Below are 13,919 nucleotides of genomic sequence, written 5' to 3' on the forward strand. Positions count from 1 at the left end.
TCTTTCCCATTCCCTAAATTAACATGGCCTCATCTAGAGGCAGCTCTGTGCAAATGACACCAGTGCAGTTTAGACATCCATCCTCCCACCAAGGTCATAATTCAGTGTGGTACATGGATTAGGTTACGCAATGGGGAGAGGCAACATGGTTTCCAGTGTTCATTTATTGGCTGCATTCATCTTGGGAAATCGGGAAGGTTTGCCATGGAGAGAATAATTTGGGACATTTACCTGAGGCTTGGGGGAAGATGGGGCACGGAATTGAGAAGATGGTGAGATGCATACATACTTGTATTGTTAGTATCACTATTGATTTTATTTCTGATGGCTGAGTAATGATAACCTTAGCTTTCAGACAGTATGGTACTTAAGAGATTCTGGTATGAAGAATATGCATTCTTAATATATCTTGAGGCAACATGACAAAGAAACCAAGAAGTGACCTTTCCCTGTGGCTTGTTCTCTAAACCTGACTGAAAGAGTTGGCTTAAGCCTCTTGCCTAATCTCAGGCATGCAATTCAGGCTGAAGCAATAACACCTCTGAAAGAGGTGACCCAAGGCAGTGAAAGACAGAAGGATAATGATGAATGTGGTTCTCTGTATGTTTATAGAGATATATACAGATACTATTCTGTGACAGCAAAGAAAATCTAAGTCTGAATTCACACTTGCTGAGGTTTTTGCACACTTTTAATATCTCATTTCCATTTTGTTCTGAGAGGAGAAAGTGGGATCAGCTTAAAGTACTTGCATGATTGTTATTGCAAACCCTCACATTTTTCTGTTGAATCTCTTAATATTTTTCAGATCTTGTGAAAATGCATATTTCAGCTTCATTTGCAAAAAGACTTTAAAGCATAACCTGAGAACGTCTGATGAACTTAGAGAAAAAAATGTGTTAAAAGAGTGTTTTTTAAAACAAATGTGTGATTTTTAGAGCTCAAGTTGCTTAATGCTAGCAATAATGCGATTTCCTTGTTTGCAATATTTTCCGGGATCCCAAAATGCCTCCAGTTTTTCTTACTTCAGTGTCTTTCAGGTCTTGTAATTTGGCCAGTGTTACCTAACATACAGCAAAGCAGGTGCTCCACAAAAAAACTGGTTGCAATAAGATTGAAGTCAACAAGTTTTCTGAACTAGTCAAGTTTTATTTTGAGAGGATGACAATGAAGAAAGAAGTTCGAGAGCTATAGAAGTGAGGTGGAGATGGTACAAACGAACACATTGTTCAGAAGGAACGTGGAGAAGGGTAACAACGGAATAGCTTGGCAGAAATGAAGGAGAAATCTGTGAGATGGGAGTAACCGAGTAACTGGTAATGCTGCTGGCTGGCTGGAAAACGGATTGCTGTTCACCTCCCAGAAACAAAATTAGTGTAAGCACAGCTCACTTGCAAGAAGACAGTGGGAAAATCCATGTAATTTTTCATGGACACTTAAGATTAAATTTTGTTGCTCAGATGCCTTTGGGGGCTGTTTGTGTCTCATGTGTCAACTGTTTCCCCTCTTCCCCCCCCCCCCCCCCCCCCCCCCCCCCCCCCCAAAAAAAAGTTCCTCTCATCCATGCTGCAAGTTTAAACCATTCTCATAATCTGTGGAAGCCTGACTGCATAGCTTTGATGGTATGGTATATATTGTTTTGCTTTGTTCTGGGTCTGGCAGGGTGATAAAATCAAACTGAGTTACTGGAATAGGAACAAGCAGTAACAAAGAAAGAATCAAAGCACCAAATCTTAGGATTTGTAGGCTAATATCTAAGTGTCTTGTTGAAATGATGAATAAGGTGGCAAACCAAGGAACCAGAGAAAGATGGATAATAGACAATTTGAATTGAAAATTGCTGCTTGAGAGTCCTGTTGATTTCTGTATAAAGCATGCTCGGTGTTCATGTAAAAAAATTCTTTTCCAACAGCCAATGGTGACTTAATCGCTAACAAAATGTTAAATTAATTCCTTATTGTATGTATCTCTTAAAGTGTTTCTGTAGGCAGAAGTATGCCTTTGCTGTGGTTTGATCCCACCCCAAATCTTTAATGAGCTCTTTTAGAGATGTATTGCACTAGAAAATAGTTATTTCCACTGAAGATGCAAAAGAATTTAGCTCCCTGTTCTCCTCATCTCTGTTAGTTTTGCAAGGTTAGTAGAAATTTTAATAAGTAGTAGAGCCTTTATTTTTGTAACCAAGTCAGCAGATCTTATCCTGGCTATCTATGGGGAGTAGATCTGATGAGTAAGAAGGTGCTTTTTTTATATAGTTCCTTTTCAGAGGATCACAGTTTGAAAATGGTTGTGACATAACTGGGTCACGTCTAAAATTTTTCTATAAGCTGCATAAAATGAGGAGTTGAGGTAGCTGCCTTTGTCAGGAGGTGTATACTTAGAGCTATAGTGAATCATATAGTTGAGAGATTTGCATATTGTACTGTCACTGAAGGCTGCAAAATGATTATAAATCTGTAACTGATAGTAGTCCTTCAGTCTCTTAAATGTGTTGCTTTTAAATAATGGCAAAGTAAGAATTAAGATACATATGCATGTGCATGACATACTGTGTTTCTTCTGTTATTGCCTGTGTTTTACATGTTCAATTGTGGGCGTGCTGTACTATGAAGAATATAATGTCTCAGCGTTTGGCTATTATGAGTGTTGGAGGGGAGAAGGTAGTAAGATGAGTTTCAGGAATGGTAAAACTGTATTTCAGCTGCCAGTAGGTCCAGTATGTAATAAATAATTTTCAGATTTTGATGCGTGCTTTAACTTTTGGTTGGAAACAAGAATGGAAGGATTCAGAGATCATGCAGATTGCTAGCTGGACTGGGAAATTATCATAAAACATGATTCGTAAGCTTACAGGGTTTACTTTAGATAAGAATCCTTATGCTGTTTTTGTATTAGTGGGCACGCTGGCTAATTCTTTCTGCCAAATCTCCTTCTATCCCAAACACTGAAAAAATTTTATAATTCTGGATATAAGACAGATTGAGTGAGAGCATCTGAAGTCTAGGCTTCTGCTTTGGTTCAAAGTATTTAAGCTTTTCTTACAGATGTTCTGATTTATCTTAATGGTTACTGAATATTTTTTAGGAGTTGTACAATTAGTCATGTGTCATCTAGAAGGGTTAATCCAAAGGTCACTTAGAATCTGCAAAACCTAATCTACTAACACTAAACAAATGTTAAATCCCTTCGTGTACGCATACAGTATATGTATACCTCACACATGTCTACCTCACTGGTATACATGCTAGGGACAGATACAGCATGCTACTATTCATTTGTATGGCTCATTTGTCTGAATGACAGTTAATTTAGTTTCATGCAGGTCATTCAAATGTGATATGGGTGTCTAAAATGGTAGCTGGATTGTTATCTTTATGAACAACAATCAAATTAGCTTTTATTGTGTTAAGAACTCCCATTTTTCTGTTTATTTCTCTTCCCTCAGAGTAAGTCCACAAACCTGACTGACCAAGAAGACAGAAATATCCAGAGAGGTGTAAACAAGCATTTTGAAGGGCAGAGAGCAAGAATCTCTTAAAATAGATCAGTCACTGATGGAAAAAGTTTATAATTTTTTTGGCAGCTGGTCTGCTTTGAGATATTTTTCTTCTCTTGCTAATTTTTCCGTCACCCCTGCTGGACATTTCTGCCCCACCAGTTAAGTCGGATGCCAAATCAAATGTTGGTATGGTTGTGCTCTGACTGAGGAGTACTATTTCCAATTGTGAAAGCAGGGCAGAAACAATTATTTTTTTTTTACTTTCTTTTTAAGTGAAAGTACTGATTGTGTTACAAGACAAATTTATAACTGAAGTGTCAATTAGTCATGTAGAAAATTTGTATTGTTTCCCTGGCTTTAATTGTTTTCTGAAAGCATTTCCTCTTGAACTCCAGAGCTGCTGAGTTTAAAAAACAAACAGATATACTTACCATAAGTAGGGTTCAGTGGTGGCCTTTTCCATGTTGCTTTAGGCCCTTGAATGAGTTTTATACATATTTTTGTTGTGTCATGAAAAAACTCCTTTTTTTTCCTCAAGAAGGGAATATTTATAGTAAAACATCTTTCTAGCTAGACCTGTGTGCACACACAGTGAGTTAGGGACAAAATGTGAGCTCATCCAAAATAGAATTTTTCTGTTAATGAAAGTCAAATCCAAGTGTGAATTCCAAATTTGCTTAACAAGCAGCTTGAATTCTCTTTGTGGTTTCTAAGTACTTTATATTTTTTGAACTACTTCGCTTTTATACTACTCAAAATAAACGTTTATCATTAAATACTGCGGAGTCTATCAAACTTTTTTTTTTTCCATAAACTTCAGTTAGGATGACTGGACTGGGTATCATTTAATGGGAGAGAGTAACCTGTTTCAGCAACATGGGTTGTGTTGCTGATATTTTCCCATTGCTTCAATGTGTGAAGTCTGGAAAGTTCAAGTATTACCTATAGAGCAGATACTATCTGGGTAGGTCAAGATAAAATAGCAGTCAAATATATTGGGCTTTCCAAGGTGTGGCACAAGTGATCCTTGGAAAGGAAGAAAAAGTTATTGACATTTTAATCATATCTCCTATGAAAAAATCACTTTTACTTTTCTCTAATTTGTCTAATAAATTACTTTAAATACATGACTTTGTGGCATAAAAGTATTAGTGTATTTCTGTAAACTCATGTTTTAAAGGCATTAATCAAAAACATGCAAAAGAGATGGTATTTTTAGCAGCACAGAAGGAAATATTTCAAACATGGATTCACACTGCAGAATCTTCTCATTATTGGCAAATACATGGTCTGATCAAATCAGTGACTCGGACAAGAATTTCATGCTCCACTAAGTCTAATTTTGTATACTGAATATTTGCCTTAAAATAAAATTTTAAAAATAGTTTTGTCCTCATTTGTTTTGTTTCTTGACTGTTGCTGTTCTTTGGAAAGTACCAGTAAAAATTGCTTATTGCATTTTTCACAGTGATAATTTTTTCCCATATGTTGTAGTATTTGAGCTGAATAAATGTTAGCAAGGAAAAATGATATGGCTAGGTTTATAAAATTGCAGGACAAACTGAGACTGAAGAATTCTTCCTCCTCTTCTGCTTTATGCAAAGGAGCTTCTGGCTGTATCTGATCCCTGGAAAATTTCTCTTCCATCCAAGAGACCAGATGTCTCTCCAACATGCAGTGTCCTAGGTTTGTGGCCTTGGTGGAAATTGCTCTATGTTGCCTTGAATCCTGTTTGAAGGTTAGCCACTCCATAATCTTCAGTTATTCAGAATTTCTCAGTGGCCTAATACCTGATATAATGCCTTATTCTTATGCAGGTACTCTGCAGTCAATGTTTGCAAACAAAAAGCAAGGAAGAAAACTATGTTTACTGCTGTCTAATATTAGCAACATAACTGTCGGGTTTAAACACAGATTTTGAAAAATATTCAACTATCTATACTTCAAAATGAAGACATTTCTCTGTTTTATCTAGCCAAAAGGTTTCAGGTTGTACAAGCTAATGGCTGGGATCTAGTTGTTATATTAAAACTCTCATCCCAGAGACTGTTCTCATTAAGCACAAAAAGAGGGAAAAGGAATTTTTTCATGACATGAAAAAAGAAGAATGGTCAATTTCTCAGCATAAAAGGCAGAATTTTCTACAATACAGAAAATTTAGAAGTACTTAATGTCATGTTTGTAATTTGCAACAAACCTGGATGCCACCGTATATATGAACAATAAAACCTTTTTGCCCTGCAATGAAGAGGATAAAAGGACTACTTTTTAGCATTAAGTATTTTTAATATAAGCAGGTTGACAAGTCGTCCCAAGAGGTTCTTAACAAACCTGTCCTGACTAGTCATATTGATTTTAAATGAAAATCTGAGAAGTTTCAGAGAATCAGGAGAATGATCTGCTGCTGTTGTAAGTGGTAAAGAGAGTTGACTCAGGAAATGAAATACAAGACACCTATTTAGGCACAGAGCTTCAAGAAGGTAACAGGTGAACTGGTCATGGTCTTCATCAACAGAGAATTAAATGCTGTGAATGCAGTTAATGTTAACCAGCATGATTTCACAGAAATTAGGCCTTGTCTTTGATATTGTTCTGACAGGACTACCAGTCTGGTTGATAGAGGTGACTGCTGCATTGGCACACTTCTGTAAAACATTCGACTTAGTGACACCAATTCAAAAATGATTGCTCTTCAACAACAGTAAATTCAGAATGGGTTAACTAGTAATAGTAAAAATGTATTTGCTAGGAATAGCTAGCAAAATAAATTACAATCTAGTGAGGTTATATAGAGATCATTTTCAGCTTAGTACTTAAAACCTACAGGAAGAATCACTGTCTGAACTAGTGAGAAAAATCATGGAGCAGTAAGTGATGGAAATGGGTCCCATAAAAAATTATTTGGATCGTGTCAGCTGGTACAGACGAACAATAACTGAGTTATTTCAGCGCATGTAAATTCAGGTGTGTTGGAATGAGTGGTCACTGCTCAAGAGGACTTTCTTGGAAGGGCGCCCTCCCAGAGATGCAGTGACCTCCCTGAGACCTGCCTGTGAATGTCCACCGTGTAAGTCAGAAGAGCACTAGGTGACAGTGAGGAAGATGTTGCTGGCACTGAGAACACCATCATGTGTTGTCATCAGCTCGATGTGTGCGTATATTAGTTCCTGTGTCTTCACTTGGAGAGCGTGTTAAGACAATGCCATGCTATATTCTTTCCCACTTCTCTGTTTACATCCTTCTTCCACATGTTTCTTATTTAATGAACATTAGCATCCAATTTTACTATGTAGCCCCAAAAGTATCATAGTTCTTACTTTGCTTCTTTCAGCATTGAATGCAATTCTGGAGATAAGCTTGCTAGAATTTATCAACATTTTAAAACTTATATTTTGGAGTAAGAATTCCTTGAAGTATATAAAGCTTAAACTGAGAGTAAAAACATACTTTGTACAGAATAAGGGGGACTCCACAAAAATTTAGTTGGTGATACATACAGTGCTTTAAATTTACATCCTCTGTTCTGAAAAAAAGTTAAACATACAGAGAAATCTGAACTGTCATGGCCCAAAGTTGCATTTCTGGTCCTTGTAGAACTTCAGTGTAAGGACTTCATCAATAGCATTTTAGGGTGTGCAAGGACTAATGGATCAGCTCAATAACATTTATATTTGTTTAAATTACTTCACTTGCTTCAGTTCAGTACTACCATACATTTTTCTGGCCAGGCAGTGTTTGAATCTTGGATAATTTGTTCGTTCCTAGTTTAAAGAGTGACTAGAATTACAGCTGTGTTAAGCGTGCTCACTTTGCTGCAAGTTCATTTACAGTTAACTCACACTATTTGGTCAAGACTTTCCATCTTCCCAGAGTTTTTAGTAAAGGTTATCTGTATATGACAAAATTCAAGCTCAAGCATCTAGTAAAGATTTTTACAAGAACAAATGGAATCTTAACTTTTTACCTAGAAGACCACTTCCAACACTTTTAAATCTAAATCTGAATTTGGAAGATGCACAGTGAATTAGTTGGAATGCATTAGGACTCCAATAGGAAAGGTTTTGCCTATTGGCAAGATGGGTCAAAAGAAGAATGGAGGTGGTCCCTTATATTGAGGATCTTGGCAAGTTCATCTCTTACTTTTTTCCCTCCAATATTAGCCCTCAAAATTTAGCTGTTTTCTTCTGTTTTTCAGTCGTGTGTATATGTTACTTTTATTATCCCTGAACTACGCTTTATTTCCTCATTTTTGGGAGGAATTTAATTGTTTTTGTCCAGGTTTTGGTTTTGTTTTAATTTCTGCCTATAAACTTCACAATTTCACATCTTACTTTCATCCTTTTAACTACTGACTTGACAACTCCAACCACTGGCTTAAATGTACCTAAGGCATATCTTTACTAAGATGTATGTGAGGATAGAGATATGCCTAAACATTTGTGGGACGCAGACCCAGAAGTTCATTGAGCAAACATTTTTCCCTTACCAACACCAAATTCCATTATGAATATTTGATACATGGGCAACCATACAAAGTTTTTCTTGTATAGCTTTCTGCATTTTCACCTCTTTCTCACCTGACCTTGACAAAACATTTTTCAGACTCATTCTATTATAAAAATTACTTTAATTTGAAAAGAAAAGAAACCCCTTTTATTTTAGTTCTTTTGCTTTATCATAAGATTTATAAAAGGAGATGTTTTGTTTAGTTTTTGGAGGTAGCAGTAGGTCCCTAAGAAAACTCTGACACATTAATCAGTATTTTTTGTCCTTAAGAAGAAGAAAATGTATTTTCAGTTAGGCAAAGTATAAATTACTTCCTCAGTTATCCAGGTTTAATGCAATCCATATAGCACACAAATCTTGCCCTGCTCATTGTTTAGCCATCCATGGAATCTGTGAAGAAAATAAGTACATGTGGCTTGCATTTCTAATGTAAGCAAATAAAACTTGGATTTTTTTTTCTTTTATGTATTAAAAAGCATCAAAAAAGAAAGAAATATTCTTTTCCCTAGTCCACTTAAAGTTTCTTGGGCTTGGTTCATCATTAGATGTATACTGAGGGTGAATTGGGCCCCTGTATTTTTCCTATGCTACACATATTTTCCCACTCAAACCAGTCCTTTTTTTTTACTTTTTATTCCAAATATTTGCTTCTAAGCCTTTTCCTAGCCTTCTCTTTATTGTCAGCATCTGTTTTTCTTCCTTTCCTGTTACCTTTCTGTTTCTTCAAGTAGATCCCTTTAAGCACTTACAGTTTCAGAAAGTTTCCAATCTGCCGTTACTACTAAGCTCTTAAAAGAAGTCCTCATCTAGAAATGTCTGAGTAGGATATTGTTACCTCATCAAAAGATTAAAATATTTTTCTAATTATGTGTCAATTTAAATTGTAAAGCTCTTGCAGAAATTCTTGTGTTTGGTGGTCGTTTCCTTAAATACATTTCAGTGAGAAAGACAAGGGTTGCGAGTGTCAGCAAGATATGCCTTCAAACTGTTTAGGTTTGATTGCATTGCATTATAGAATGCTTCATTACTAGTTTAACCTCTCAAAGGTTTTCAGCTGCTGTTTTATTTAGCTATACCGACTACACTGCCTACAGCAACTCCAGGCAATGATTCCCCCAGTGGCATGCATGAGCTGCCCTGCTCTACTGCAAAAATACATTATGGCTGAATTTGCCCTCAGAGTTTGGAAAGATCTAAAGTCTTTGGAGACTAAAAATGTGTTTTTTCTTTGTTTTAGCTGGCAGTATGAGCCTCTGGCATTTTGAAGTGCAAGTCATTAGTGTCCACAAGGGTGATGTTAATATGTCTGTGTTTCAATCTCAGGACATTTTCCAGTTGCTTCTGCCACAACAATCTCTGCCATCTCAGTGCTTTTTAAGCCCCTTGTGAATTCAAGTAAGCTTTGCAATGCCAGTAAGAATCACTATAGACTTCATCTGAAACCAGTTGCTACCTGATTTATTCTTTTTGCAGTAGTTGGCAGTGAGGTTGAAAGTCATTCAGAGCTACATGGCAGGGGGTGGAAATGAAGACAATGAGGGATGTAACGTTTAGAAACGTTTAACGCAATCAAAAGCAAAGTAGAGGATTTTGGACAATCTTAATTTTTTTAATTATTTGTATTTATTTTTTAAAATTGAGACACTATGATTTAGACGTACAATAATACTCAGTTGCACATACAAAATCCCGGCAACAGTGATAACATGGCATCCAGAAATAAGAGCAAAATGAAGGATCAATTGAAACAGTCGAGAGCGTAGCCTGAGGGACCAGATGACAGTCCTCATTGACGAGAAGGACGGAATCTGTCAACAAAGGTAATGCCTTGCGGGAAATGCAATAAGGCAACACAGAGAGATCAAGGGCCGTCCCTTTTACCCAGTGTGTAAGTGCCGAGTGTGGATGTACAGCGTGTTTGGTCAATTACGGCTTGCTTTCACTGGGAGGAATGTCAGAAATATTCCCCCTTCCCTTTTAGACTGCTTTACTGTATTCCCTCCAGTTCCGGGCTCAGGCGTAATCCTGACTCCCACAACTAAGAGGACTGTAATCTAATCAGAGGGATAGGGCAGAAGAAGAAAAGAGGTCTGAATGTGAAGACAACCGAGCAAAGCTAAAGAGATAAATATTTTGGCAAGTGTCGCTATTTTTAGGCATTGCATTTGGTCTTAGGGAAAGCTAGGTAGTATGGTGCCAAGTCAATAGTGCCCGGGGTTAGCCCACAAGGTTTCACAGCCGTCACTGCCTATCTCCACTGTGTAAATATATAAAAGGACTGGGGACCGAGAAATGCGGTTTCTCTCTTACTTTTCTTCTGATTCATTGTTGGTTTCCCCCTAAACGTCTTTAAGTTAAGCACCCTACAGGGGATTATTCTCTCCAGCTCCAAGCAGAGAGGGTCCCTCTGGCACAGGTTCCTGCCCACTCCTGCCGCCAGCGTCAGACACGGGGTCTTTCAGAGAAGAGCGGGAAGGGTCAACTGGGCACGTGTGCCCACACGCACGTGTCTGCCATCTTGTACCCAGCCTGGTGATGGCTTAGCGTGAGAGCTTGAATGGAAGGGATAATCCTGGATCACATTGTAATTACTACTGCCCGGCTGATTTGGTGCTTTATAGAACTGAATCTCTTGCTCATGAAGTGTATGAAGTGTCCCAGAAGGGCTGGGGTTTAGATGAAGCTGATCCAGATCTTAAGACCTGCAGGTAGTGAGATCATGGTGTGGCGGTTAAAAAAAATCAGTCCTGTTAACCCATTTATTTTTACATTCATTATTACATTTATGGATAAATATAATGCTACTCAGATGTTTCTAAACCTAGATTTCTTTAAAATGTCGCAACTCCTTATTCTGGTCTTGAGTATTTTCTGGTATTTTCCTTTGGATCACTAACTTTTACTCATAATATTGGGAGTGCATATATTCATTCTGGCCATTTCCTTTTCTTCATGTGTGTTACAGTAGTGAGTAGCTCTGATCCAGGTCAGACCTTACAGAAACTCATGTGCTACTCTGAATGCCAGTAATAGTTTATACTGTATATTGGTCTGTCCTGTTTACACATTGGCCTACAAGGAACAAAAAACTTCAATATAAATTTCAGTTTTGATCAAAGTGCAGCCATTCTGGGCCTATGCAGAACTGGGAGTGGTAAGAATGCAAGGGATTAAAAAGCAGAACCCAGGTGTTGGCTAATTCAAAGTACCCTAAATATCAACATCTGAGGAGAGGGATGGACTCTTATTTTGTATGGGAGGAGGTTGAGCTGTCTTATGGGAACTGTAGCAGTAAATTTATGGTCACTGGAATGAAAATTCAGAGGTTTTTAGCTAAAGTTGCAAAGTGAATGGATAGCAGCACTAAGCACAGACTTGGTTTGACTTCCAGTCTCGTATACCAGAGCACTTCTTGCCTCTTTTTATTTGATTTGAATTGACTAGCATGAGCAAGTGAGGGTCTCCTCATGCTCTGAAAACTATGCTAAGATGCTCCTTTTAAAGTGTGAATTTGACAGGATTCACAGGCAAGTACCAGAAATAAAAAAAGGTGGGCAGTGTCTTGTATTTCTCCTTAGCTGAAATCTGCACATCAAAAGCAAACACACACTTAGAAAGCTTTGTACATGTTTTACTGACAAGAAGAGGCAAGGATGACTGTAGGCCTGTGTTCATGTAACACATGTCAGTATGACATAGATGTTCAGTACATCTACATCTTAACAGAGGCTGAGTGTATCTATCTGATGTATTTTCAATTTAATTTATTATTGTTTATTCGCAAAAAAACTGAGGGCATCATACTATTTTAATAAGTAATGGCCAAGTTTCCTTTGTATTGTGAAAAAAAATAGTATTCCATTTTATATAAATTCAACACAAATTGTTTGAGAATGATTGAGAATAATCGGTATTCCTTTTATATAAATTCAACAGAAATTGTCTGAGAATAATAGCTACAAGAGGTTCTGTTTTGCATATCTATCATTGTTCCAGTTGGATGCTCTAAAAGCATTTTACAAACAATAATAAATTTAGCTTTACAACACCCTGGTGGTGTGAGTGAATATTATGAACGTTTTTTAAAATAGGAAAACTGAGGCATAGAGATAGTAACGCAAAATGCCTCAAGGGTAGCTACTGGCATTACTTTGGGATGCTTCCATTTTCTTCAGTGAAAGAAAATGACACTACATTATCAAACACTACACTACCAAACTGGTGAAAGTGTAAGGAAAAAGTTTTATGGTGCTGTCATCACTTCTGCACTGTTTTTCCTTGGAAGATGAGTGGTAGTCTAGGAGGATGGTCAGGATTTCAAAGAAAATCACTTCAGATTAGCTGGAAAGAGCATGCTTATTTTATCATCTAGTAATTAGTGTTGTTTCATTATTTATAATATTACCTTTATTTCAGCTATTTAACAATTTATGTCCAAGTAAGTTAAATAGATTAGTTGGCAGTAGAATGATCACACATCAAATTCCAAAATGGGACCCTAGCTAATATCAGTTGCCATGTAGGTACTTCCAAATGTAATTACCTTGGAAATCCTGACACTAGGTAACAGGGTAACTTACAGTTCATTTTGCAACACCCTAGAGCACCTTGTTGCAGGTGTAACTTTTGAGTTGAGCATTAGCACTCATATGCTGTGTCTCAAGGAATGAACAGAATTAAGTGAGTAAATGAATTAAAGAAAATGGAAAGCAGGGGTCTGTATACAACTGATTCTGATTTATTTGAATCTTGTGTCTATCAGTGGTCTTAAAAATAGCTCTGTGTCAATGTAATTAGTTGGTCTGTCAGCTTTTCAGGTAGGAAATCTTACTAACTTAAATATTAAGCCTCTGAGAACTATTTTATTCTTTTCATATTGATACCGTGCTGCAAATGCTAGTGGGGCTTGCAGGACAGATGTTACCCATAAAGCAGTGAAACCAGTTCCAGCAAATCCTGCTCCAGAACCTCAAGATGTTGAATAAAAGCTGGTTTATATTGCTTCACAGAGACCACCTCAGTCCTTGAAAAATCAGAATGTTTTTTCCCCCGCTTGTTATTCCTCTGACTGGAGAGTACTGCAATTTTCTCCTCTTTTCCTACTTAACTAGAAAGCTGCTTGTGGTTTTTTTCTGTTAGCTTCCTAAGTAAGCTATTGCTGGGTATCCTCCATTCTGGCTGGAGAGGACTCAGTTCCCTTGGGTTGATGGTCTAAGAAGAGGAAGGCATTAAAGTAAAAGTTGAGCAGCAGTTTGAGCCCTATAATACAGTTATTTAATCAAATTGTTTTTCAGATGTTCACAAGAATGCTTGATAGAAGAGTTTTGGTGGGGTGTTTTTAAAGGCTATTGGATCTCAATGTTTGTCCCTTAAGACTCAGTGATGGGAAGGCTTTGAGTACAATGAAAACTCAATCAATTTTAATGTAAGTGCTTATTCTGAAAATAATGATTTAAAGTTTTTTGTAGGGCAACTCCCTTCAAAAGATTAGCCAGGCTAATCTGATCATACTACCTGGTGAATCTATGGAAATCTTGAAAGTGCTGTATAGTTGAACTGTTTTCACAAAATAAAATTAGTGTAATGAGTGTATATGTATTCCATTAATTTATGAAATATATATTAGTAACTGTTCTGCAATACAATGCAGAAACAAAGATTTCCCTATATCATGTGACCTGCTATCTATATTTATTAAGCTATTGCATTCCAGTTTACCATTTACAAGCATCACTCCTTGTAGGTGCTTTGAGTTAGACCTTTAGTAATTAGACTCAACTAGCGCATCATCCCTCCCTCAGCCTCTCTCCCCACCTCTCAGTGTATCTGTACTCACATGGCTCTATGGTAAGATAATATCTACTATAAATGGAAAGGCTAGATTTAATATAGATCTGTCTTGATTCTAAAAGGT

The sequence above is a fragment of the Pelecanus crispus genome, chromosome 3, assembly GCF_030463565.1.
Source record: "Pelecanus crispus isolate bPelCri1 chromosome 3, bPelCri1.pri, whole genome shotgun sequence".
Classification (NCBI taxonomy): Eukaryota; Metazoa; Chordata; class Aves; order Pelecaniformes; family Pelecanidae; genus Pelecanus; species Pelecanus crispus.